Here is a 24,621-nt window from a genome sequence, read left to right on the forward strand (position 1 = left end):
CACATTTCATGCTTCTCCTAGAAAACCTTAATTCTATTTCAAGCCACCACCTCTTGTTGTTTTACTTGGCAGGAGCACTTTCCACCATAAAAAGTTCTTTCTTTCATCAAGGATTTTATGAAGGAGTCAATAGCATCTACCAACAAAACAGAGAGCCTCCATGTCCTCTTTGCCAAAACAAAGCTCTTCTCATTCTTCCTTCAGAAAGACATACCATCCTGATCAGAAACACTTCCAGACCTCACTGCACAGCTCATTTGCTCCTCTTTCAAGGCCTCCACCTAAATTCATACCTCAACCTCCCTGGGACAAAATTCCTGTGCTAAACTTTTTATCCATCAATTTCTAAGGAATATGATGGGATTCACAGTAATGCAGCAGAGAAATTACTGGCCATTTCGGGTGCACATGGAAGGCAGTGATCAGCTCCTATGGACATCCACCTCCAGTTGCATGTACTTTATCATCCATATGGGAAGCAAATACTTCTACTCATCTTCCAAGAAGAAGTTACTTCAACTTACTGAGGACATATACCTGGCACATTACCTTCAGGGCCTGGCCAAGATTAACATCTTTACTACCAAGAACCCACCTAAATTCATGAAGCATTCCATTATTTTTAACAGGTTGCCCAGAAAAGTGGAAATCCTGGAAAGCGTACAAGGCCGAGGTAGTTTGGACTCTGAGCAAGCTGCTCTCCTGAAAGGCATCCTTGCCCATAGCAAGGGGTTGGAACCAGATGATCTTTAAGGTTTGTTCCAACCCAAACCAAACCAAACCAAACCATTCTGATTCTGTGACCCTACATGACTGAGACAGCTCCTGGTGCTTCCACAGACCATTCAGGTCCTGGCCTCCAAGATCACCACAGCAGTGGTTAAACAGTGGTTCTGGTATCTGCAATGAAAAAACTGGGAACCACTGAAGGATTTGGGGCTGTATTCCTTTAAGTCTGAAAAAGGATTCACATCAGATAATACAAATCTCTGATGCCTTGTGAGCTGAAGAGGAAAGCTGCTCTGCCCCTTTGGCTCTGACTAGTTCCACTGACTTCTATGGCATAAAAGTCTGAGGGGAAAAAACACATAAATCCTGTTCTAATCTTTCTCATCCCACAAAACATTTCCATGTGGCCAGTATCTGACAAGCCACCAAGATAGAATCTGTACCAGTTTTCTGGGCTTTCACCATTACCAGCTCAGCAAAGTCTCACGGCAGTTGAAAGCTGGGCCTATTATCAGAAGTTGAGTGCTCAGATGGAAGTCAGTATTTCTGTTGGAACTCAGCCACGATTATCTCAGTAATCATTATATTCTTTCAGCCATTATCATCAGCACTAATATAACTTTGGCTGCTGCAAACTGTAAGAGTGTCTTGATCTAATTTACATTCAGGGGCATTATACCTTTATAAAGTACAACATATAATCCCAATCTGACATGCTGATACTGAAGACAGTGTAAATGGAGATGAATCATTTCCCAAGACTTTGCAGAAGGTTCGTTTGCCCTCAAAAATAACTAAGTTTTCTTTCTTCCAAAGGCTGCATAGAGAACAGAACCATGTATTTATTCTTTCCTTGCCTATATGGAAGCACCTCCAGGGTTGAAGCCTTTTTCTGAGTAACTGGCCTGTGCCTGTGGTGATCTGAAAAATGCCTGTCCCAAGAACTCTTGAAAAAGGAAATCTTGTGAGAGGGAAAGGAGTTTGAAGGTAGCTACAGAAAGAAAGAATGTGTGCTGGAAATCAGCAGAAATCCTGAGACCACAGTCTGACTGCAAGTGTCATCTAGGATGTCACATCAAGATAAGAATTGATGCATTAGTAAACACAGCTATTTTATAAACCTCAATTCTGTAAATTAAATGAAAAGTTGAGGACAGAACACATAATTGCAGGCAGAATTTGGCCAATGATTGTTATTTTTCATAAGGACTGTCCTCTAAACTAGAAGGTGTGTCATGATGCCCCAAAGTAGTCAATTCAGACTAAGAAAATGGTACTGACAGACTATGCTTTTGCTAAAGTAATTTCTGTCAGGTCCTCCCTGAGAGCTCTGACACAGGCTGGGAAATCCATTCAGATCCCAGAAGTTTAACTGGAAAACAATTCAATATAGGGAAAGACACACATCCTCTATATCTAAGACTTAGCTGGGATGCTGCTTAGAGTTTATTTTCCCCTGCTCTCTCAATTCTAACCTGCTTATATGCCTAGAAATTAAAGCTTAAGGGCAGAGAGACAATGTGTTCCCCAACATGACAGAAAAAAAACACAGAAAAACTGGCTTTCTCTAAAGTATCAGGCCAGAGTTGCAATTGCATAAAACATCACTTGTGCTGAATGGGGGCAGGGGGAGACATCTCAAGTACTGCTCAAATTGAACAAGAGCATGGGTGAGCCCTTGAGTTGAGGGGAACCAACCTTCTGGAATGCCACCAGCACAAGCATAGTGCAGCAGTAATTCAGGCCCTACCTTCTCTCTTCAGAGTGTGAGGCTCACACATTAACACAGAAGTACAGCTCCACAGGCTGTGGGATTCTGAGTACCAGAAATTCTGCTCAGGCAAAGCACAGGGGAGGAAGAGTCCAGAGGAAGAGCCTCTAAGATGTGGTTCCAGCATTCACAGCTGGCCTAAATTTTACTCTATACCAGGAAGCAGCTCCTTTCTCATAGACAGTTGCTGTTAGACAGCACTGACACCCACCATGGAGTAACTGGGCATGCAATATTAATAGCATCAATGAGAAAATTAGGAACCCATATCAAAGCACTGACAGTTGTTTTCGTAATATTTGGCTTAAAACTAAGTGCAAAAGGAAAGGTATTACACTCAGCTAAGCATGTTTAGAGGACTTTCCTTTTAAGATGTGATTCTGCAGCTTTTAAACACACACTCATAGGCAGAATGACCCCTTTAGGACAGGTGAAAGCTGCTGTCACCTGTAACTCAGCAAATCACAAGTTATATGAAGAAACAAAAATCAATGCTGCTCTGAAATTCATCCTGGCAGGGGAAAAAAGTCAAAACTACCATAACAAATGGCTGCTGAAAAACAAAGAAATGGGAAGTACTGCTTTGGCCATGGTTTTTCTCAAACATGGGTCATTCCCCTGGAATTTGAGTCAAAACATTCTCATCTGCACTACACTGAGACCCTGCACTGAATACAATAGACCCAAACCAATATAATGCAAATAAATTAGTACACGCTTTTTTTTTTGCTAGAATTTTTCTAGTAACAGAAAATTATAAAAGAGCACAATCAATTAATCTAATTTAGAAATCTCCCCTTCTCCATTAAAACACTGACATTGGACCAAACTACACAGAGCCTACCTGCATCAACAGCCAGTACAGATGAAACATGGATGAAAATACTGTTGGCCATGTAATCTCCATATGAAGACTCTTGGATTTGGGGATTTAATAAATTAAGGACAAGTACAAAGCATAGAAATATCGTCTTAAGGATACTGCGGTTATTACTGGTGTCCCTTTTGACTGGAGCAGGGACTGCTCAGCCATAGCTAAGTCTCTACAGATGGGCACAGCCTGATCTGAGCTCTCTGCCTGCACTCCAAGCAAGTTGATGCACATGTCTGCTCTAAGAGCTGCAAAAGCATGTGAGTGCAGCACTGTGCCCACCCCAGCATTGTGGCGACATGCCTCGGGGGAGACAAAGAGTTACATTGTCCCACCCCAAACCCCTGTGATGGGTGGCCCAGGAGTTCTGATTGGGTTTGAGTCCCTGGGGGGTTTCTCCCGTGCTGTGTTTCTAGTGGTCCCTGACCCTGAACTCCACCCTCAAGGGTGGAGACCCTCGGGAGTTCTGTCCCTCAAAAACCCGGGCTCTGCCTTTGTTCGGGGCTCTCTGTTTTGGATCTGAGTTTGTTCCCATGCTGAATAAATGGTTTCATGAACCGGGAGCCCGTCTCGTTCGTGTTCCATCCTGATCCCCAGAACCCTGCAGATTCCCTGGACGAGATCCTGAGGTTGCGGACTGCAACACAGCATGACCTGCAAGGGGTCCATCATAGCCCTGTCTTGCTGACAGCTATGGGTGTCTATCATTTCCAGCCTGGAAGACTCTATCACTGCCATAAACCTGGTATGATGCTAACAGAGAAGTCTTCATGTGATTTTAGGTATGTTTCTCTGATAGTTCTGCCACTTTAGCATCCACACACAAAGAGGACCTGACATATTTTTAAATAGTTTGTTGAGACACTACAACCTGGTGACTCAACTTAGTTGTCTTAACCTGCAACAGACTCAGAGCTGTTCAGGAAAATAAGTATGGGCTATTTCCCCTCAGAGCAAGTGAAAGATGGAGTCAACAACTAATATTCCTGCTCTGTTTTGCTCAGTTACCTGGTTTCATTTTGAATCAAACCTTGTCTATCTTCTGCTTCAGCCTGTCTTACACATGCACAGCCTCCCTGCCTTCACTGGTGCTCAGGCCAGACAGTCTGAAATTACATCACCGGCATCTTGCTGCAGGTTAGATGGCATCACTTTAGGTTACACAGGACTGGGAGAGACCCACTGAGTCATCAAGTACAGCCCCTGCTGTCCAGGCAACCATGTCACCTAATCCCTTTATAAGTGAATCAAAAATAGTTATGAACCATACCTCACTGGGCACATCCCAGGCTAGCCATGGCTTATTGTAGTATAAACTGACTTGAGAGAAAGTACACAGACAAATTAGAAACTGCAACAAGCAGGGAGGCAGCTTAGTCTAATGGCCAGGGAATGAGACAGGCAGCAAGATGCCTGGGTCCTGCTGCTGGCTCCTGTTCTTTCCAGTTCTACCCATAGTGCCACTCCTCCATCCCTCAGGTTCCTCTGGGCTGAGACCAAGATAACAATGATGTCCCTCCTTCCTTCACAGATTGCTCTACTATGACAAAAAGAGGGACACAATAACTAAATATTTTTATCCACTTAATCTCCCCAGCAGATTTTTAAAGCCCATTTTAAAGCTCTCCTTTGCAATTCAGTCTGTGGATAATTTCCTACCTTCATCTCCATAAAGTTTAACCTGTCATAGCCTGGCAAAGGTGTAATTTCATCCCCAGGCTCTTCTGACTTGAGACTATGGAGCTTCTCTTTGTGGATAAAGTATCAAAGCAATAGCTTTGAGACAAAAGCCCTTTGCATCTCACAACCTATGTATTATTCTCTCTAAACATAGTTTAACTGTTCAGAATCAAAACTTTTTCTCTTCACTCATGTCTCCTCCCCACCATGCATACAAACACAGATAAAAGCAACAGACAGAGACAGAGAGAGAGAATGCTTTATCCCACAAACAGGATTACTGCATCATGATGTAATGACCTTGTTGAGGAAAGAAAAAGGTTAGTTATATATCAGCCTGAGTTGTAAAACTACCAGTTCCTTTTCAAAATAGGGTAAAATAATGTCTATTTAAAGTTATGCTGACAAAAACATAAAACACTTGTCCAGTGAACTGGAGAGAGAAAACACACAGCCCAGCTGGTTTTGATACAACCCATCTGCAGACAAATGAACACACTGAATCAAACAAGTAGGAGTGCTCCTCTGCTAAGTATGCATGGAAAGGAGTGTGCTGCTTTCTATGTGTTTGTATCTTCAAACATTCAAGAGTCCTTTCTGTACCCTACAAAGGTATGTGGCAAAAGAGCCATTTCTGTGTTTTACTTCAGGTGCAAAATGCTACAGAGCCAACTATTTCAGTTGTGAAGCTTTCCCTTGTGAAGACTACATTTGTACCTGTTTTCTTCCACTTCACAATAACTGGAGGAAGGCCACATGCTGCCTGCAATGAAGCAATCCCATAAAAGAATAATTCAAGTCCAGGCTTATTCTCTCTTTTTAGACAACATTTAGTGAAGCTTGGGCCATGACTAAAACTCCAAGGCTGAAATAATCACATTTGTGACTATGGGTTCCACAAGGGTACTTGTTTCTAATGAATTTTCAAATGCTATGAAAATAATAGGTACAGTATTTACCACTAAAACCAGTAAAAGAATACTGATACTACTGCTCCAGTACAGCACACCCATTTCACTACACTGTTGATATTCTGATAAAGTGAAGTGCATGTTATTAAAGCTAATATTTACCAATAGATGATACTACAGTTGTGAAAGTAATATAGTCCTTCCATGTAAAAGCAGGCTTCCAACAGGAAATACAAGACATTTGGCAAGTCTTAGCCTGCCAAGGGCAACTGCTCCATGTCCTGTTTCCAGGAGAAGAAAGCCCTCCAGTTACTCCATATTCTTCCAGTGGTGAATGCTGAGCTTGTCTGGTGAGTTTTCTGAGCCCAGTGGAAATCCTAGAGCAGACACAGAAAGCTCTGAGTCTGAATTGGCACCAGATGCTTTAGAAAACAAGTGATTTTCATTTTGTTACAGGAATATGAGATGGCCAAAATGCTTTATTTGTCAGCACAGGCACAGCCATTCATCTAAGAGCATGAAAATTCTGTTGAAGTTGTTATAAAATCAGACTGTTCCAAGGAAACCCTGTTACTCAGTCCAGTGCCATGTGCCAACTTACAGTGCTCTCTACATGTGTATGAGACAGGAAATTTATTTTCTATAGCAGATGAACAGCAATGACAACCTTCAGACTTGAGTATGGAATATTATTTGCAGCAAATTCCAGCCTCTCAAGAAGCAGCCTACAGTATCTCCCTAGCAGCTCAAAGACTCCATACACAAGCCAAGTCAACATCATACATCTACTGCAGTGTTTCTTCTCAATTAACTAAGGAAAAGTGTATTAGGCATACATCAAAACTGCATTGCAGCTAGAGCTGCCAATTACTTATGGCAAAAGGGAGGCTGATTCATCCAAGTGTATGTGGGCCTTGGAGTTTTCCCAAAAAGCAACAAGAAAAAACCTCAGTGAACCTCCCCCTCATTCCCACTCCTTCCTCCCCCAAAAATCGCAGTTGAGGCCTATGCTTGCAAAAGCAGCATTTCCTGGAGGATTCTTTCTTCAAATCACTCCTTTTTCTAAATTCAGACAAAACACACAACTCAAAATCTATTTGCATATGATATATACACATACAAGGACACCCCTCCCAAACATTTAAAAGCAAAAAGCAATGCAAGGGGTCTAAAGCACCTTTAAACCCCCAGAAGCCAGGGATTCCTACATCTTCCACTCAAAATCTCACAGCATTCCATGGCCACCTGTGTAGAGTGGAATGGCTACCTGACAACACTCAGCTTGGCACCAGCCTGCAACAGCTGAGCAGGGGCTGGGGGGCCTTGTCTTTCTGCTCACAGCAGTCACAGAACAGAACATTTCTGCTAAGCACAAGCCCATCCTGAATACAGACCTTTTCTCAAGCTCCCTGTGTCAGGTGCATTTAACACCTAACATATCACAAGTAGCAATTCTCCATCCAATATGTCCCTCCTTCACTTTGTGTTTCAAATGAGCCTTGTGGCCTCAGGGATGCCAAGGCTCTTCTCTCCCTGATACTGCCGGATGGAAATTTTTCTTACTATTTGCCATGGACCCATTTAGGCATCTACGAGCCTAGGTTTTCAAGGTTCCCAGCCACACCAACACCACTATTCCCCACAGTGAGTTCAGGACACAAAACTTCAATCATGTTTACTTCTAACTGCTATCTTTCATTGCTCTGACAGCACCCTACTGATGACTTTGGGCATCTGACTTCATCCTTTTGTTTCCAGTGTGTTTGACATGAGTCAAGCTGGCACCCAGCCCCCCTGGGGCAGTCAGACCCTGCCTTAACACCTCTGCTTTTTTTTCCAGGACTGACTTTTAGCATTTATTGTAAATCTTTAAAACAGTTTTCACAGAAAATATGCTTTGAGATCCTCAGAGTGCAGAAAATGCTAGACGCATGCACCTACTGCTCACTGCCTTCTGACACCAACACTTAACATTCCAGTGAGCATATAAGGAAGCCTGAGCTTTCCTTTCCACAGCAAGGGGAATCAGGAGTCAGACGTGGCCGGCTCCATGGATCACAATGCAATGCCTCACCAGCACTGCAGAGCAGACCAGTGCAAGGTGTCTTCTGCCTAATGACCTCACCAACAAAAGCTACCAGACTGATGAGAACTTGCGCTTTTAGAGGCTGTTGGATTATGCAGAAGCACAACTTTTTCCTCTCTTTGCCCAAAAGCCAGTCCTATCATGGGCTGATTTGGGGACTATATTTACCAGACTTCTTGTGGATACATACACAGATATGTATAATTCCTGTTCCAGTACACAAGCAAGAACACTCAGGATAGATGCAATCCTCAGAGAGTCACATGTGTTCAGGTGTACCCATAAGGGCAGGCTCTGCCATTCTGCTGAGATAAGCAATGCAAACAACACAAAATGCAGCTCAAAAAGTACTCAAGAATCAGGTAACGAACCTCTTGTCTCATGTGGGCCTGGGAACTTCATCCACGTGCTGCTGTTTTCACTAAGTGACAGGAAAGAGAGCTTATCAAACCAAGGACTTAGAACTGGAAAACTACCTTGTAACCAGATTCTTATTTCTTCTCCTTACTACATGAAGAAGACTGGAATTCACCTTGAGTGTCCAGAGTGGTCCACAGACCATGGCAGAAGACAGGGCATGCCCTGAAGAGAAGGTTGCTCAAAAGCTCTATTTGCATTATAAGTTATGGCATAGAAGTGCCCCCTAATTAGAGATGCTTTGTGGACAATTTACTCCAGAAACACATAAAGGTAGCAGAAATTCCAGCATTTCAGTATCACAATAGATTTCAAGAATGGTCCAGGACACAGCCTATGTGTATGAACTGTAAATATATTGCAGAAAAGAATGACTCCACTCTCAGCTTATTCCTTCTGAAACACTAAACATTATTCATTAGTGCCCATGAAGAGGAGTATTCTGCATTTCCCTACTGCAAGAAGTGGAGAGAGAACAACAGCATGGAAAGAAGGTGTAGTACAGGATGTGGGGCAGAAATGAAAGGAGAAGACTGTCCCCACAGACTGCCACTCTAGATACTTCCAAATATTACCCCACCTCTTTCTGGTGCATGCATCCTACAAAGTGCAAGGTACCTTCCTCAAAAATAAACAAATCAGGGAACAAATTCTGTCTGGTTTAGTCCTTTTTTTTGCTAGAAATCTTACTTCTTCCCAGCCTGAATTCTCTGGAATGAAGAGAGAAGAGTCATAGCACAGCATAGCTGACACAGACTACATCTGTAGGAAATGCCAACCTGAGCTGGCTAGGCTTGCTAAAGAGATCAAACATGGATGTAAGCAGCTCTTTTCTGGAGCAGGCATCGTTTCAGTTGTTGAAATATTCATGCACCAATAGGAGCTATGGTATCAGTGTTTGACCCTGATACAAACAAACCTGAGCTCAAAGCATGACAATCTGTGTTGTGCAGACTGGAATCACAATTAAAAGCATTTCCCAAGCCTCCATTTCTGCAAGCACACATATGACAGCTTTTCTGGTGACACATCAAGAGCATCTCAAATCCAAGTCCACAATCTTCTGCCTATGAGGGCAGGAGACATTAAAAAGAGCTTTAGCAAATGCCTAGGATTTTAATTGTGTGCCTTCAGTTTTTGCCTCTCAGGTTTACCATGCACCAGTAGCTCTATGGTTCATCTCGGGGAGTGGCTGGATGCACCTGATAAATATGAGCTGGCATCTGGGCACTGCAGGTTGAATCAAGACTCTCTGCAGGGAAGCGCCTAGAAGATTTCCGATCTGGAGGATTTTCTCCTTCACAACAGGGAATAAAGAAGTAGCAGACAGAAAATGGAAAACATTAGTCCTTTCACTCCCCTCAAGAGACACAGAGAAATGCTTTCCTTTCTAAATAAAGGAAACTGATTTTTATATGCCATCAAATGGACAGAGATGGGGACAGGGGGGAAGATGGGCACACAGCTGCTGCCCCTTCAACAGCATCGTCTAGAGAAATGAGTCCACTCAGGTGACATGACAAAAACATGTTATAGTACTGCCCTCATCACATACATCCAACTGTGCATACATCCTGAAGAGCAACATTGAGTCTGCTAAGGTGCCAGAGCATTTTCAACACCTGAGGATTAGAAAGGAAATGAGAATGATTTGGCTCTGCAGTGTCAAAATAGCAGCTTGTTTCAGGCTTATGGAGATCTACGGCTAGAAAAAAATGACATTGCAGTACCTTGAGTTGTGGCAAAGTGAAGTACATGCATGAGCAGCAAGCTGGACCACAGCACAAAGCCCATTGGTCCACATGCCAGGTGTCACTGTCAGAAGCCAAAGGATCACATCCAAATCTTTGTTTCCATTCCCTGAGAAAGCACACTTTTGCCACCAGGACAATAAAGAAACATTAAATTACCCAACGATTCCTTGAGCATGTTTTGGATCCGAAATGGATGCCTTAATTTGCGTCTGATGGCAGTAAGACAGTATACATGACCAGAGCAGAGCAAAATATGTATATCCAACCTGAACTTTGCCATTCCCCTACTTTGTAAGCCTTACAGTGCTGTATCAGAGCACCACACTGAGCCCCAAATCCAGTATGTGGAGGCACTGAATACTATTCCAACTGTGGAACTGGCAGCAAAGACTCCAGGGCAGAGACATGCTTTGTTCTGCATCACTCAAGACTCAGTCACATCTGTCGGTACACTACTAGATAAGCAACTGACAATCAAACTAATGTTGGGAAATGAGCACACTGAATATATAACAACATTATTTTATCCCTGAATACTTAATGCACACAGCCATAACGATAAGTCTTTAGAGCAAAACAAAGCAACATTCCTAGAAGAGGTTTCCTAACTGAATGGGACATGCCCCATTCTGATGATTTCCAAGTCTGCCTCTGGAAGGAACAATACAAGACAGGACATCAGAGTACCTAGAAGTGCACCTAGCCCAGTGCTCCAAGAGCTAGACTTGCAGGTAGGGCTGGTGCCATATGCTGACACAAAGATCCTCCCAACCCAGAAGCCAATGACCTGGAGCACTTGTAGGCCTATCTGTTCCCTGCCCAGGGCTTCCTGGGATCAAGAGCTCCAGAAAAGGGGAACAAGAGACTGCATCAACATCACAGGCTTCCTGGATGACTATCAGCAGGACGCCATGGTGCTTGCCCAGAGCAAGGTGCACCCAACCTGCCACATCCCACACCACCTGAGGCAGTGAGTGCCACCTTTCAGCCCAATTCCCTGTCTCAGAAAACCTAGGAAGCCAACTCATAAACAGTGCACCGTCAGAGCTAAACTGGAGCAGTGCAACTGAACATGCAAAATGAGAAGTCCTTTGGCTACCTCAAACAAAGCACAGTGACACTCTTGCTGTTCACTGCATACAAGCTACAGCTGCTGATGTTTACCTGAAAACAATCTCCAGAACTCCAAGCACTGAGACTATCCGCTAGTAAACCACAGACACTTTTGTCATATTTTTCCAATATAAAATTACTGCCAGGATCAAAAGACAACTAGCGGCAGCAGGTCTGAGATAAGACATTTACATCAGTGTCTCCACCTGTGCTGACCCCAGCCCAGTGAAACCTACTAACTACCACTCAACCTAATGCCATTCTTCAAGTAACAGGAAAATCAAAGCAAACATAAAGGCAGATACACAAGCTCAACTATTTGTGTCTGAAAGGTAAAAGGCAAAATAGAGCTACAGGGAGAAAATCCTAGCCAAACACAAAACAGCACTGGTGAATGAAAAAGTTCATTTCTGCAGGTGAAATTTAATTCATGCTCTTCTCTCCCCTTTCTACCACTGGCCTCCCCATTAAGTTCCTGAAAAAAGGCTTCAAGCACCTTCGGCATGAGCTAAAGATGGTAATGAAAGAGGAAGATCACAGTGGACTCCTGCCTGCCCAACTGTGTAGCACAGCAAAACCAGAAATCAGTACTCAGACCAGAGAGGGACAAAGTGACAGCACTGTTAATGTCCCAAAAACACAGGGAATCCAACCAGAGCAGCAGAGGAAGCCAAATCTGGCAAAATCCCCCCTGTGACCAGTTCCGTGCAGACATGGCTAAAATAAGGGAGTTGTAGGCAGATCTGAAAGACCTTCAGATTCCCAGTTGGTTTTGATCCCAGAACACTGTCAGCTCCAGGGATGTTTGGATCCAAAGTCACAATTAAAGTATTAAAAGAAAAAGAGAAGAAAGCTACAAGCAAAGGGAACAGGAACTGAAAATGGGACTATCGCCACAAACCAGCTCTCCTCTAGGAGCAAATGCTGCCAGGCCAGGAGATGGCTAACACAAGAGCTGGGTTGTTATGGCCAAAAATATGTTGCAGAGCTGAATGTGTCCCACCTATCCCTGTAACTACACATAGAAAACCTGCAAAGAAATGCAGGGGGTTGAAGGAAAACAACCTCTTGTGTCCAGCTTTGTTTTTCCAGACTTTGTGAGTCAGCTCAAGACACACAGGACAATCTGGATTCCAACTTCCACACACTTTCTGAGTGTTGGTCAGATGCTTACTGTCAACAGTCTACCTGGAAAGGTAAAGTTCTCTTCCCTGCTGTCAGCAGTAAAATGCTCATCAGCTTCTGGGAAACCCTCCTCGCAGGGCCTGTTAGTTTAGAGGGCACAAAGCCCCCATCCGTCCCTACAAAAAGCCAGCACACTTGTGTCAGAGCCCTGAGGTGAATGAGGCCCAAGCCCAGGGCCTGTGACAACCAAAGCAGCTCACCCTGGGTACTGCCTCCTGCAGCACTGCTGCCACAGCTTCCTCCCAAACTGCCGCTGCTGCAAGTGGTGGCCCATGAGGCCTGAAACTTAATCCTGTAACAGGAGCTCAGGGCCTACAGGAGCTACTTACTTTTAGTTATCCAGAGTCACTCAGTGAAGAAATGCCATCCATGTACATCTTGGTTCAGAATACAACCTCCTCTGCAGCCCCCTGCCTATGAAGCCAGCAAGCCCCCAGCCCCAGCCTCCTGCACAGTGCCTGCCACCAGCTCCTAAACCCAGTTCCACACTCAAGGAATGCAGCTCCAACCCATGCACCTCCATACAGCCATCATACAAGCATCACCCTCCCTCACCAGCCTATGCTCACTGCAGAAAACCCTGCTCACGGCAATCCTTCCCCCCCGTGCACATAATCTGCTACAGCAACCTTCATTCCCTGGCCTCGGACAACCCACCAGTCCATGTCCCTACAGACCTACAACCCATTACCCCGACCCCTAATTTACTCCACATTCTGCCCACATCGCTGGGTAACCTGTGACTAGAAGCCCGAAGCTCTTCGGTGCCCCACTTCCTCCGGCACAGTGTCCTCCTCCCGGGTGGCTCCGGAGCTGTGCCCGGGCCCCCTCTGCCCTGCCTGACAGCCACAGGCAAAGTGGATTCACACGAGAGGAGCCAGGAAAGCCAGTCTCATCACCCATCCAGCCGCAGTGTCCTCTTCCCTCCACCTCGGGCAGCCAGGCAGCAGCCTGGCTCCGGCGCTCCGGAGGGCCCGTTCTCCTTCCCCTCCTCCTCGCTCTGAGGCGGTACATATCAGCCCTAAAGTCGCGCAGCAAAGCCCATGTTGATCTCCGGCCTCCAGATTCCCTGTGTAGGCATCCCCGACGGTGCCCAGAAAACCGAGAAAAAGGCAGCTTCGGCGCCGGGTCGAAGGCATCAGGGGCACGGAGCCTTTAAGGAGGTTTGCCAAACTCTCCAGACAGATACCCAGGCTGTTCATCCTGGCACACGCCGTGCCCACCCCGCAAACAGAAGGGCGCGGGGAGAGGCAAAATCCAGCCCCTCAACACCCCCCAGGGCTGCAGGGCCCCAAACAACCCCCTCTTCCCAGCCCGGGCCCACCATCTGTCAGATGTTGCTCGCTTTGAAGCCATGGCTTCTCCTGCCTGAATTCCCTCAGTCTTCCACTGAGGAGTTAAATACCTCGCTGCATAAAGAACAAGGCTCGTTTTCTGGCATCGGTGAAAACTGGATCTGAAAACTGCCTCAGTGACCAGCAAAAGGGACCACTCGTGCCGAGTGCATCCCCCCGCAAGGAGGAGGGAAGCCTAGAGCGGCCAGACATCACGCTGGAGCATTTCCTTAGCTGGCTGATGTACAAGTCTGGGACAAAGGGACAAACCAGCACAGAGACCAGCTCCAATGTGGCATCAGGCATCACCATGCACGCACATGGAAAGACCACCCTTCCCTGAATGGATTTCGGAAAAAAAACTTGGCAGGTGCTAAGGTCAATCGGATGCGCGTATGCGCCTTGCCAATAACGAGCATTAAAAAAAAAAAAAAAAAAAAAAAAAAAAAAAAAAAAAAAAAAAAAAAAGGCGGGGTTATTTATAGCCCAGAATTTCTCACTCCTCTGCAGAAGCGCAGCCCAGAGGCGGCATTGTTGGGAGATGGGGAACACACGCACCGCGACCGCCTTCATGGCCGGTGCCGGGGCGCTGACACAACTTCAGCTGCGGCTCTGCGAATCCTTCCTGCAGGACACTGGGCTCCGGTCACCGCCGACTGCCCGGCAACACAGGTGTCACTGACCGCAGCGGCACTCCGGAGACACAGAGCCAACCCCAGCACCGGCGCACCCCGGCCCTGCCCGCGGCGTCATCTTCCCATCGTCAGGAGGAGACGGGGAGCCGCAGACGCGGCCACAGGCACCGTATTTCGCCGGCGGCCGCAGGGCCCGGCCGGGGTTACCTGGAACTCAGGTCGGTCATTGCTGCGCGGCCGGGGTTACCTGGAGCCGCGGTCGCTCACTGCCGCCCGGCCGGGGTTACCTGGAGCCGCCGCCGCTCATCGCCGCCCCGCCCGTCCCCCGCCGCCGCCGAGCGCCCCCCGGGCGCGGTCCGTCCCCCCGCGCCACCAATCGCCGCGCGCGCGCCCGCCCGCCCCGCGCGTCGCGGGGCCGCCGCAGCGGCGCTGGCGCAGCCAATGGACGCGGCGGGCGGCCGGTGACGACACACGTGCCGGGGCTGGGGCTGGGGGCAAATCTCGTGTTTCAAGGCAGCGCGCAGGGAAAGTGCGGCGCGGGGGGGTGCTCGCCCTCCAAGCCCCTTCCGAGGTGCCCCCTCGGAGGTGTGCGGGTATCTGGGAGGCGGGACCGGCACTAGCCGGTGGTGAAAGGGGTCCTAAAAGGCATCATCACGCTCCCTGGTCTTCGTCTGTTGGAAATAGGAAATGTACCGTGAAATTCGGGGCTCCCCCGGATGACACCTGCGCGTGGCAGCCTGTGGGCGTCTGTCCGCATCCAAACGTGGGAGAAGCCCAGCAGGTGTGAGGCTGGAGCAACCACCTCCAGCCACTCCTGCAACAAAGAGAGCACTTCCTTACAAACACCCCCCGACGCACCAGAAGAAAAATCACGGTCTGTGTTTTCCCCTTGTCTTTCATTCTTTTAGAATTATGCTTCCCTAGGTAAAGTGTGGTTGTTCTGCTCCTTCTGAATCCACGAGTTCAGCTACTCCATGAAAGGTATCAAAAGTAGAAACAGACCCAGCTTTGATGAGTATGATCTCACATTTACAATATTTCCAGGGGAAAAAAACCAAAAAACCCAAAAGTGCAGATAAACTTGACAAATTTTACAATATCTGTGGCAGAGCCCACAGGGATATGGGCGTGGAGCTGGGAGCATCATCCATGCTCTGCACTTGGGTCCCAGGGCTGGCAGGAAGCTTCACCAGCTCCAAGTGCCACCAAGGGAAAGGGTTTTGCTGTTACATACCAAAGTGAGCATACCTTTGACCATTTTTTTTGTTTGATTTGTTGGGAATTTTTTTCCTGATGGAGATGCACAGAGTATGTGTAATACCACATTATGTAGAAGCTAAGGACAAGCAATGAAGACTTACCTTTGGCAGTTGCAGCCAGCAGAGGGTAAGGCAGGCAACATGTATTCAAGAGGAGATAACAAACTATGTGAGCCCCACCAGATGGCATGTGATTTTCTCTGACCATGATCAGGCTGCTGCTTTACAGCTTGTTCAAAGGAGAGGTTCTCAAGAAGCAAGAACTCACTGAGTTACCCAGTCCATGCTGATGTGACAAGCAGCCCTGACTGAATCACTACCATCCCCTCCTGCTGTAAGCCAAAGTCTCACCAAGGTTTTCTTCCCCAGTATGAGTCAAATCTGTCACTTAGCTGGCTGGTTCTGCAATGATTACAGTCGAACCCTTTAGCAAATTGTCAGTGTTCTTTCTACTCCCTCAGAGAATTATGCCTGTGGCTAGATCAGGATCCTGTAAGGTCAGCGAGAATTGTGCAAATCTGCTGTCCCTCAACAATGGAAGAGGAGGGCTTCCATTTTCTGCTGCATGTAGTGTCCACCCTGGTGACAGCACTGTGTGCATCCAAGAGGGTTGGGACAAGCAATGGGATAACTCCTGCAGAGGACACACTCTTTCTTGTTGAGCCAAAGCGGGTTAGTTAGTAGAGAGTGCAGGTTTTGGCCTTCGGTTCCTCTCCTGTCAAAGTCCATGCAAAGCTTTTGGAGAAATGTCTCTTGACTGCAGCATGGAACGGAATGCAGCTGAAGGAGCTGTCAGGGTCCCTGCAGGCTCACAGCCCTGAAAACCACACTGGCTGCTGCAAACTGCTGTTTCAAACAGCCCAGAGCTAGAAAGGACTGAGCAGATGGGGGACCAGTAGTACCCAGCTACCTTCAGGGTAAAAATCATTCCTGATGGCTTTGGAAAGACTGTGGGTCATTTACTAGCCCCACACCCTGAAGCACCACAAGCCATGGGAAGTGTGAGTCCCACTTACAGGCTTCCAAACAAGGGAGGCAACTTAAGGAATAGCTGCAGATAGAGCATGAAATCAGGCAATTACAGATGTTAGGACTGAATCTGTGAGTTAATCACTTCCATTCCTTTTAAAAAGAAGTCCAACTAAAATCTAGTTTTAGCATAAACTTTTAGCAGAACTGCTCTTATTAGCACCATAAGAAAACTGCAGGCTCTCTGAAACACCAAGCCCAGTTCAGCTTCCATCTGACTTTGCCAAAGGCTGGGCAACAACAGATGAAGGAAGAGTTTCAGTTTCCTTTCCCCTGACCAGGAACAGAAACTTGACTCTGTGACTGCATGCAGTGAAAAAGCAGATCAGATCCCTTATGCTCAGCCCTGTCCAAAGCTACAGCTCTCCTGGGAGACAAAGAAACTTTGCAAGCATTGACTGTGCACAGTGGAATTCTGCCTGAAAATTATAGAGATTTTTAAATGTCTGTGCCTTTCAGGTTGGCCTTTGGAGACCACAAAGCCCTTGAACCTGTGCATTTCAGCCTTCCAGGACTCTCCAGCTATCTTGAAGCTGCTAAAGGGAAGCAAACTGTCCTATACTTGATAAAAAGTTGATTTTGCATTCCTGTCCTATGCCTTCCTGGTAAAGGAGACAAAGAGAAGAAGCAAAAACAAAGGTCACAAAGAGGAAATTACCCAAACTACAGAGCTCCCTTGCTCCTCATCCCAGCTGTAATGAGGCTGACCCTGTTGGAGCTGGAGGGCTCTGCTGCATACTATGAGCAGTTGCATGTGCTGACAATGGGCACATTGCTCAAGCACATTGCTGGGAGAGGGAAAAAAGAAAAAATGAGTGACTGCATGGTGAAGGCACCTACACAGTCCCGGCATGCCAGGCTCGGCAGTGCAAGCTGAACTTGCTCCACAGGCCCACCTGGGACCAGCTGGCCTGGGCCAGACACGGACATGGTGATGGCTTTGTCTTCACAGGGCATAGGAAAGCAGGCCAGTCCCTTCTAGATGTCAATTCCGTGTAACTGTCACACACATGACACAGCAAGATGGAAATGCTTTGAGAGTCTGCACACCCAACCACAAGGTCCAGCCTCCAAGACCCACAGGGTCTGCCCAAACCCTGTTTTTTTCAGGAGCCATCTGGTCTCTGAGCAAGAATCTTATCCTGCAAAAATAACTTCAGAAGCTACCCTAATTTGAGCTCCAATGCTTTAGGTATCTGAGAAGCAGGAGGAAGGACCTGGCTGGGCCACGTGCATCACCAACCCCAACAGCTCCTTTCTTGTGTACTAAAATAGGCAGGACTGGCTGTATCACAACCATCTGTGCTGTGATGGGCTGCGCACAAGCTTCCCAGCCCCTCCTTGGGGTGTTCCCAGCCAGGAGTGGCCCAGGGGAAATTCCTTCCTGAAGATGCACCCCCAGAGAAATTCAGGGCCTGGTAGCCAACACCTAGCAAAGCAAGAGGAAGAAATTTTAGCTCTGAGCAACAACTAGTCTTCTTGTAGCCTCCAAAACATGCCTGAGGACTTCAAAAGCCCAGTGCCAGGTAACCTCACCTCTTAAATTTAATCAGATAGAACCACCCAAACTGACTGCAGAACTGCAAACTTGCACTGCCTAACCAGCAGCCTTCCCTGTGCCAGAGGGGTGTTCAAGGCTGAGTGTCTCAGCAAAGGACACCAAGCACCAGATTTTCAGAAATCAAAGGTACACTTAGCTGGGATGGTCAGTGAGTTAGAAGAAGTCTTCCTTGAACAAAAAGAGAAATTCTTTCAACAAACTGCCTGGTCTTGCTTTTACAGGGAATGTGCTCAAGCAGGGCAGGAATTCAGGAAAGCTCTGCAGATACACATCTGTAGGAAGCCTTAGCTCCAGTGCATGTGGGATGTAACCTTAATTTGATACATGATTCCAGAGGTGGCTCAGGCATGCTCTAGTAAAGGCACAAGGGCACAGAGTAAAACCCCTCTGCTTCAGCAGGGCAGGAAGGTAGACACAGCCTTCATCTACACCAGAATTGGTTCTGCCATATTTATCACACCTTGCTGGCAAACACAACACAATCTGAGTAATACAGTATGACTGCTGATGGGGTGTTAGGTTTTCATGGGAAGAGGATCCTGTTACGAATCCCAATAATCTCCCACACTCAGAGGTAGCTGCCAGAGAGCTCATCTTACAGATAAAATTAACTCTGACCATAAATCCATCCCCCTGAACAAAACCCCAATAAGAAGCAGCTTATTCTGTTGCCTAAGAGCTGTGGGTATTACAGTCCCTTGCAGTTTTCCCCTATGCCAGGCTGATGAGGCACCAGTACTTGGCCCCATGGTCCCACTCCTCCCCAAGGCTGCATTACATGGGGTACTGTGGGAGCCCCTCTGCCAGCCCTGCTGAGACCAGGCAGCTCCAGGGAGGTCTGAAATGGCACAACAGCAGCACTTGATTAACTGTGCAGGGGCCGATGTGAAGAGCACTGGGGGGAGGCAATACGGCGGGATGCTGAAAGCTAACAATTAAATTTGGAGGCCTGCTTGGCCTATGATGTCATGGCTTTCCAGCACCCTGGTGATTGGCTGTGGGTGAGCATCTGCTGTGAGCTGGGGATGGTTATTTGCCTGAGGTTCAGACCTTTCCCACTGACTCTGAATCAAGCTGGTTGTCCTGACAACATGGATAGTGGTAGCTTCTGATAATCATGTAATGAGGTTGTCACAAAAAGGAGCTCCTCCATCAGAGAGGTTTAGGGATCATTAATGTTTCCAAGGGAGTGTGAAAGAAGAAGAGGTAAGGGGACCATCTGGCTGTGCTGGAGCATGTCAACAGCCTCACTTGGAAAGGAGCTTCATTAGACAGGAACCACCTACCAACATGTAGTGATGGGAACAAGAAGGCAGCCTGCCAGCAGCGAAGGGTCCCAACTGCTCAGCTATGGAACACTGAGAACCAGGCAGAGACGGAGCAAGGAGGACACATAAGTAACTACCTGGGAATGATTCAAGTTGCTGAGCAGTGAAAGTGCCCAGGGCTTGCATGGGAACAGCCTGGGACAAGTGATACAGTGAGACTGGCACATGGAGGCTTTTTCCCACAGTGCTGCATCTGTCACGTGCTGCCTCTTGGAGGGTAAGGCACTGAAAGACTCTGTGCTTTAGTTTACCCCATTTGCAGGTAGCTTCTGTGAATGGTTAGAATACTTCACATTCCTGTCCTGCAAATCTTGTTCAGGGCAGGGCACGGACTTACAGCAATGCAGCTCATTCAAAGAAATTCATACATGACTCTGCTGTCCTGAGGATCCCTCTTAGCTCAGGTGCAAGATGTCCCCTGAAAACTGAACCTGTGGAATCACGCAAGGTACCAAACACTCTGTCTTTGCCTGGGATCTTCTCAACCCAGGAAACTCTTTGTCCTTCACCTTGTCTTTGTGAAACATGGGTTTCATTCACCCTGTATTCAGGAGACCTGTGAGGTACTTCCTGTGGCTGCAGTAACAGTGGATTGAGATGCTGCAGTCTGAAACCTTTGTGGATGGCAATAACACTGCAGCTTAGAGAAGCTCAGTTGCCAAACTACTGATCCCCAGGACCAAGCTCCTGGAGAAGAATGCCCACCTTCATGTTAAATAACACACTTTTTAAAAAACTTTCCTGTAAAATGATGAAGTCTGAATCTTTCCTAAGAGGAGACAGAAATTACCTCCATAGATAAGTCCTTATGAATCTTCCAGCAGTAATTGACAGAATGTGTCTTTTATGTAATTTTAATCTGTTTTAAAAATATCTACTAAGTGTAAACACTTGCTAGAGTGTAAGACTTTATTAATACACTTAACACTTTATTTAGTAATAAAGATTTTATATTAAAAGCTGCTGTACTTTTAGTACATATTTTTACCTGAAACCATGATTTCCCTATTCAAAATTACTGCTTCAACTGTGCATTTTATTGAGATCTAATAGGACTATTAACACATGTCCGTTAAATACCCATCAACTACTAAAGACTGCATTTAATATATACACTTCTTAATGTACTACTGCTATACCTCATTAAAATGGTGTTGAATCTTCACAAATGTTGTAAACAATCAAGTGGGGTATAATCCACCTCCAGGAGCTAGTAAAACTAAATGTAGTGCTCTCCTACTCTGGGGAGGTGTGTGATATAAAATTCAAAGTTAAGACAAAGATACAATTGATTACACATAACAAATACTCTTAGATTAATAGTAGGCATCAGATTCACAAATCTTGCCTGTCTCAGAAAGGACAGGAATGTCTGCATGGAGATCCCCAACCTGGATGAGGGTTTTGCAAGAGGGAAACAATATGACCTGATACTGCTCATACCTGTGCTCTGCAATTCTACGTGAGCTGTCTTTAGTGATTTTCCCCACAGCATTCCTCCTCCAGTTTTGGCAGAGCAGAATCTGAGGCAAAGAGCAGCTCAGGCTGGGCAGCACCTCAGTGGCAGCTGTACAGTAGATCTGTCTCCCATGGATCCCCAGTGTCACTCCCAGCCCCCTTTTTGTTTTGTGATTGCAATTTGTATCACCTTCCAACAGCAGTAGCAGGACTAACAGCTTGAAGCTGTACTTTAACACAGCTTGTAAACAGAACACATCACAGCTTCCTGCAGAAACACCAGAGGGATACAGAATTTTTCTGGAGAATCCCTGTTAAGTCCAATCCTGTCTGGTTTGCACCTTCTGCATCAACCATGCTCCTTCATGGGGAACATCCCATTTGACTGAACACAAGCATGACCCACCTGCCTGCTGAGTTTTATCTGCTCAAGATGTTGAATTCAGTCTGCTCTCAGGATTGAGAAAGCTACGGTCTACCCTATCCACCCAAGCAGAACAGAATGGTTTCCAGTCCTTCCTGGCACCAGAGAATAAGATTCTTCATTCAGAGGAGTGTGGGCAAGCAGTCAAAGCCCAGCACAAACACCAGATTCACTGATACATGACCATGCCCAATTCCCTGCCAATATGGATCAAAACCAAACACAGTAAGAAAAAATACTTCCAAGAATTTTAAGTATGACCTTTTGGCCAGCTTGAGTCAAATGTATAAAACATGATAGTACATTTCAGCCCTCACCTCTGACTGTGAAAGTCAGGTTTTCAGAGAATACAGTCAGTCTTGTTAATCTGGTGCTCGAAGATGTTATCTAATCAAAAGCTGGGATCAGGAAGAAATCCTCAGCTGACATTAAAATGTTAATGCAATGGACTGAATCCAATTATTATTGCTATTGCAATTGCTAATATATGAGATGGGGCTGGAGGGTCTGATTACCAAGATAAACATGTGCCATCAATGCCACTGGAGACAGAGACTGATTGAAGCTTTGGACTTGTTCTGCTCTGCAGTGCCAGGTCAGATTCCCCTTCCACCTCAGACCTGCTGATATCTGGGAATCCAGTAAGCTCCCACAGGGTCAGAGAGTCCCTGTCCCAGTGATAGTGTCTGGGTGCTCTCACACATCACAAAGGCTACAAACCTGCATGGTTGCCTGACTATTTTCCTAACCTCCACGTTCCATGAGATACTTCCTTCTTTTGGTACCCATAAAATTGAAAGCTCAGAGATTTATGATCCCAGGTAAAGCCAGCATATAAACAGAGAAACCATTTCCTTCCACGAGCAAGTTAATTTCTCTTGTAAGAGATCTCACATCAGGCTGTCTTCTCTTCAGTCAAGGTATCAAGACAGCCTTCCTTGTCATGGAAGTGCCTTTGCAGTCAGCTGGTAAGTCTCCCTGCCAGTCCAAGCTCTTCAGTGCAAAAATATGTCATAAACCTTCCTCCCAAAAAGTCCTTCACTGAATGAGAGGAAAATGGGGTGCATTGACAGCTTCCAACTATTTGAAATGACTTTGTGAAGTTTTATAGGGATCCAACCCAGCCAAGAACAATCACCCTTAAAACAGAAATTAAAATTAAATATTTTTATTTCTTTATGAATGAAAAACCAGCATGTTCCACTGGAGCACCCATTCCACGTCTGTGCCACTGTGACACCTCCACTTACAGTCACACTTAGCTTCTGCCAGGGCACCATGGCGCCCACCAGGATCAGGCATCACACTCGGTACTCACCTCCCAATATTGTCTGGAGCAGGTAATGATTCCATACAATCTTTTCAATGACAGGTCCCATCCCACATGGAGGCTGCTGTCATGGAGGAAGAGAGCCAGAGGCCAATACTGGATTTGGTGGTAACCCACCTGCTCTCCTGATCCCACGTATCCACACTGGACTCCAGCCAACAGGATGCTGCCAAATGTAATAGGTGATTCCATGACATTACTCCAGCTTACACCAGTGTAAATAACACTGGGCTCCTGCCCTTCTTTTCCCATGCTACAAGTGTGGCTTTATTGTGCAGCTGCCAGTCCGAATGCCAATCCACTCTTCCTCTGGCTTTCTGCAGGACCCAGACTCTCATGCTTCAGTGCATCCTTGCAGTTGAAACAAGATGTCTACTCATACATACTTTTAATCCTGTTGCTACCCTAGCTGCTTCTTGTTAGTGGCTTGGCACAGCCATTGGTTCCACACCAGGGGAATAGCCCAATTATCTTGTACAACTCAGGGGAGAGCCACTGCTGCAGGAGGAGAGGAGTGCTTGCCGCAGTGAGAACAGCTACTGTCCCATGGTGAGGGGAAGAAATCCCAGAGGCAAGGGAGGAAACGCCAGATAAATTCCTTACCACCAAAGGAAGAGAAACACCATCCTTCTAGCACATGCTGTCTTTGTTACATCTCAGAGGGCTGTGCACAACCCTGCAGATGCGGGTAAGGAGTGTTTTCTGAACAGAGCACCTCTCTGGGGCAGAGCTCCAGGAGTAATGCAGGGCTGGACAACTCCAGGGCACACTCACTCTTTACAGAACAAAATGACATATGGTCACAGACTCAAAGCTGGCCAGTAGAGACATATATTGCTGAACAGGATGGGCTTACCCATCACCAGTATTTCAGCTTCTGTTGACTTGGACTGAAGCTCCCAAGGGACCACTTTAGCCAAGCCCAGTCACACTGGAGTCGCACTGACCACAGTGTTTCCTTGGAGCTGACAACTACAGGTCAAGTTATAGTTGAGGCTACCAGCACATAGCCTCACACCACTCTCCCTGTGCTACTGGCTTGCAGTATAAAGCACAGATGAAGGTGAGACAAGCCTTATGCATTTAGGTTAAGCCAAAATCTCTCTGTTCACTTCTCCACACAGACCCACTCCTGCTCCTTCAAGCTTGTCATCACATGAGACATGGGCTCTACCTCCCATAAGAGATCTGATCTGTCAGCTCAGGCTGAGGGATATGAAACCCAACTCCTTCTCCTCCAAGGAGATAAGTGACTGTACACCCTTAGCTACACTTACTGGTGTCTGTAGTTAGGGAAGAGGAGACTGACTCATCCTTTGGAGGTCCAGTCCCTTCACCACCTGCCTTCCCCAAGCTCTGCAGCAGTGAAATGGATTTTCACATTCAGTCCTGCACACAGTCTTGAGCAATCCCATGTGATTTTGTGTGGCAGCTGTGCTCTTTTTGAAACACTGCATGGTCCGGAACAGATTGACTGCACAGCAAGGTGAACCACAGCTGTGAACAAAATGTCTGGACAACTGCTATGGCAAAAAACTGGCATTGCTTCATACTACTGCTGCCAATTATGTCCTTGCAGTACAATGAATCCCTTACCACCTTCGCTCACAAATGCTGGGCAGGAGGAGCTTTATAGCCTTTGCTTTTGCCTCACTAATCTTTGGTGGACTGACAAGTCCCATGGACCAGGAACAGACTACTCTTCTGGCTCAGAAACAGAGCTCATACTTTGCCTTTACTGACTGT

At 46.5% G+C, this 24,621-nt stretch overlaps 1 protein-coding gene across 6 annotated transcripts in view; it reads right to left on the reverse strand.

Moving 5' to 3' along the window:
• PAK3 (p21 (RAC1) activated kinase 3) overlaps positions 1 to 24,621 on the reverse strand; it is a 139,418-nt gene that overhangs the window by 65,449 nt on the left and 49,348 nt on the right. For 2 of the 6 annotated variants that reach the window (XR_009278522.1, XM_058847646.1), the window contains exon 1: positions 14,734 to 14,819. The exons of 1 other annotated variant lie outside the window; for it this stretch is intronic. The gene's annotated coding sequence lies outside the window, so the exon portion shown is untranslated. Of the gene's footprint in view, positions 1 to 14,733; positions 14,846 to 24,621 lie in introns of those variants that run through there. 3 more of the 6 variants (XM_058847648.1, XM_058847652.1, XM_058847651.1) reach the window with 3 other exon arrangements.

Source organism: Poecile atricapillus, chromosome 12 (genome assembly GCF_030490865.1).
Source record: "Poecile atricapillus isolate bPoeAtr1 chromosome 12, bPoeAtr1.hap1, whole genome shotgun sequence".
In the NCBI taxonomy this organism is placed as follows: Eukaryota; Metazoa; Chordata; class Aves; order Passeriformes; family Paridae; genus Poecile; species Poecile atricapillus.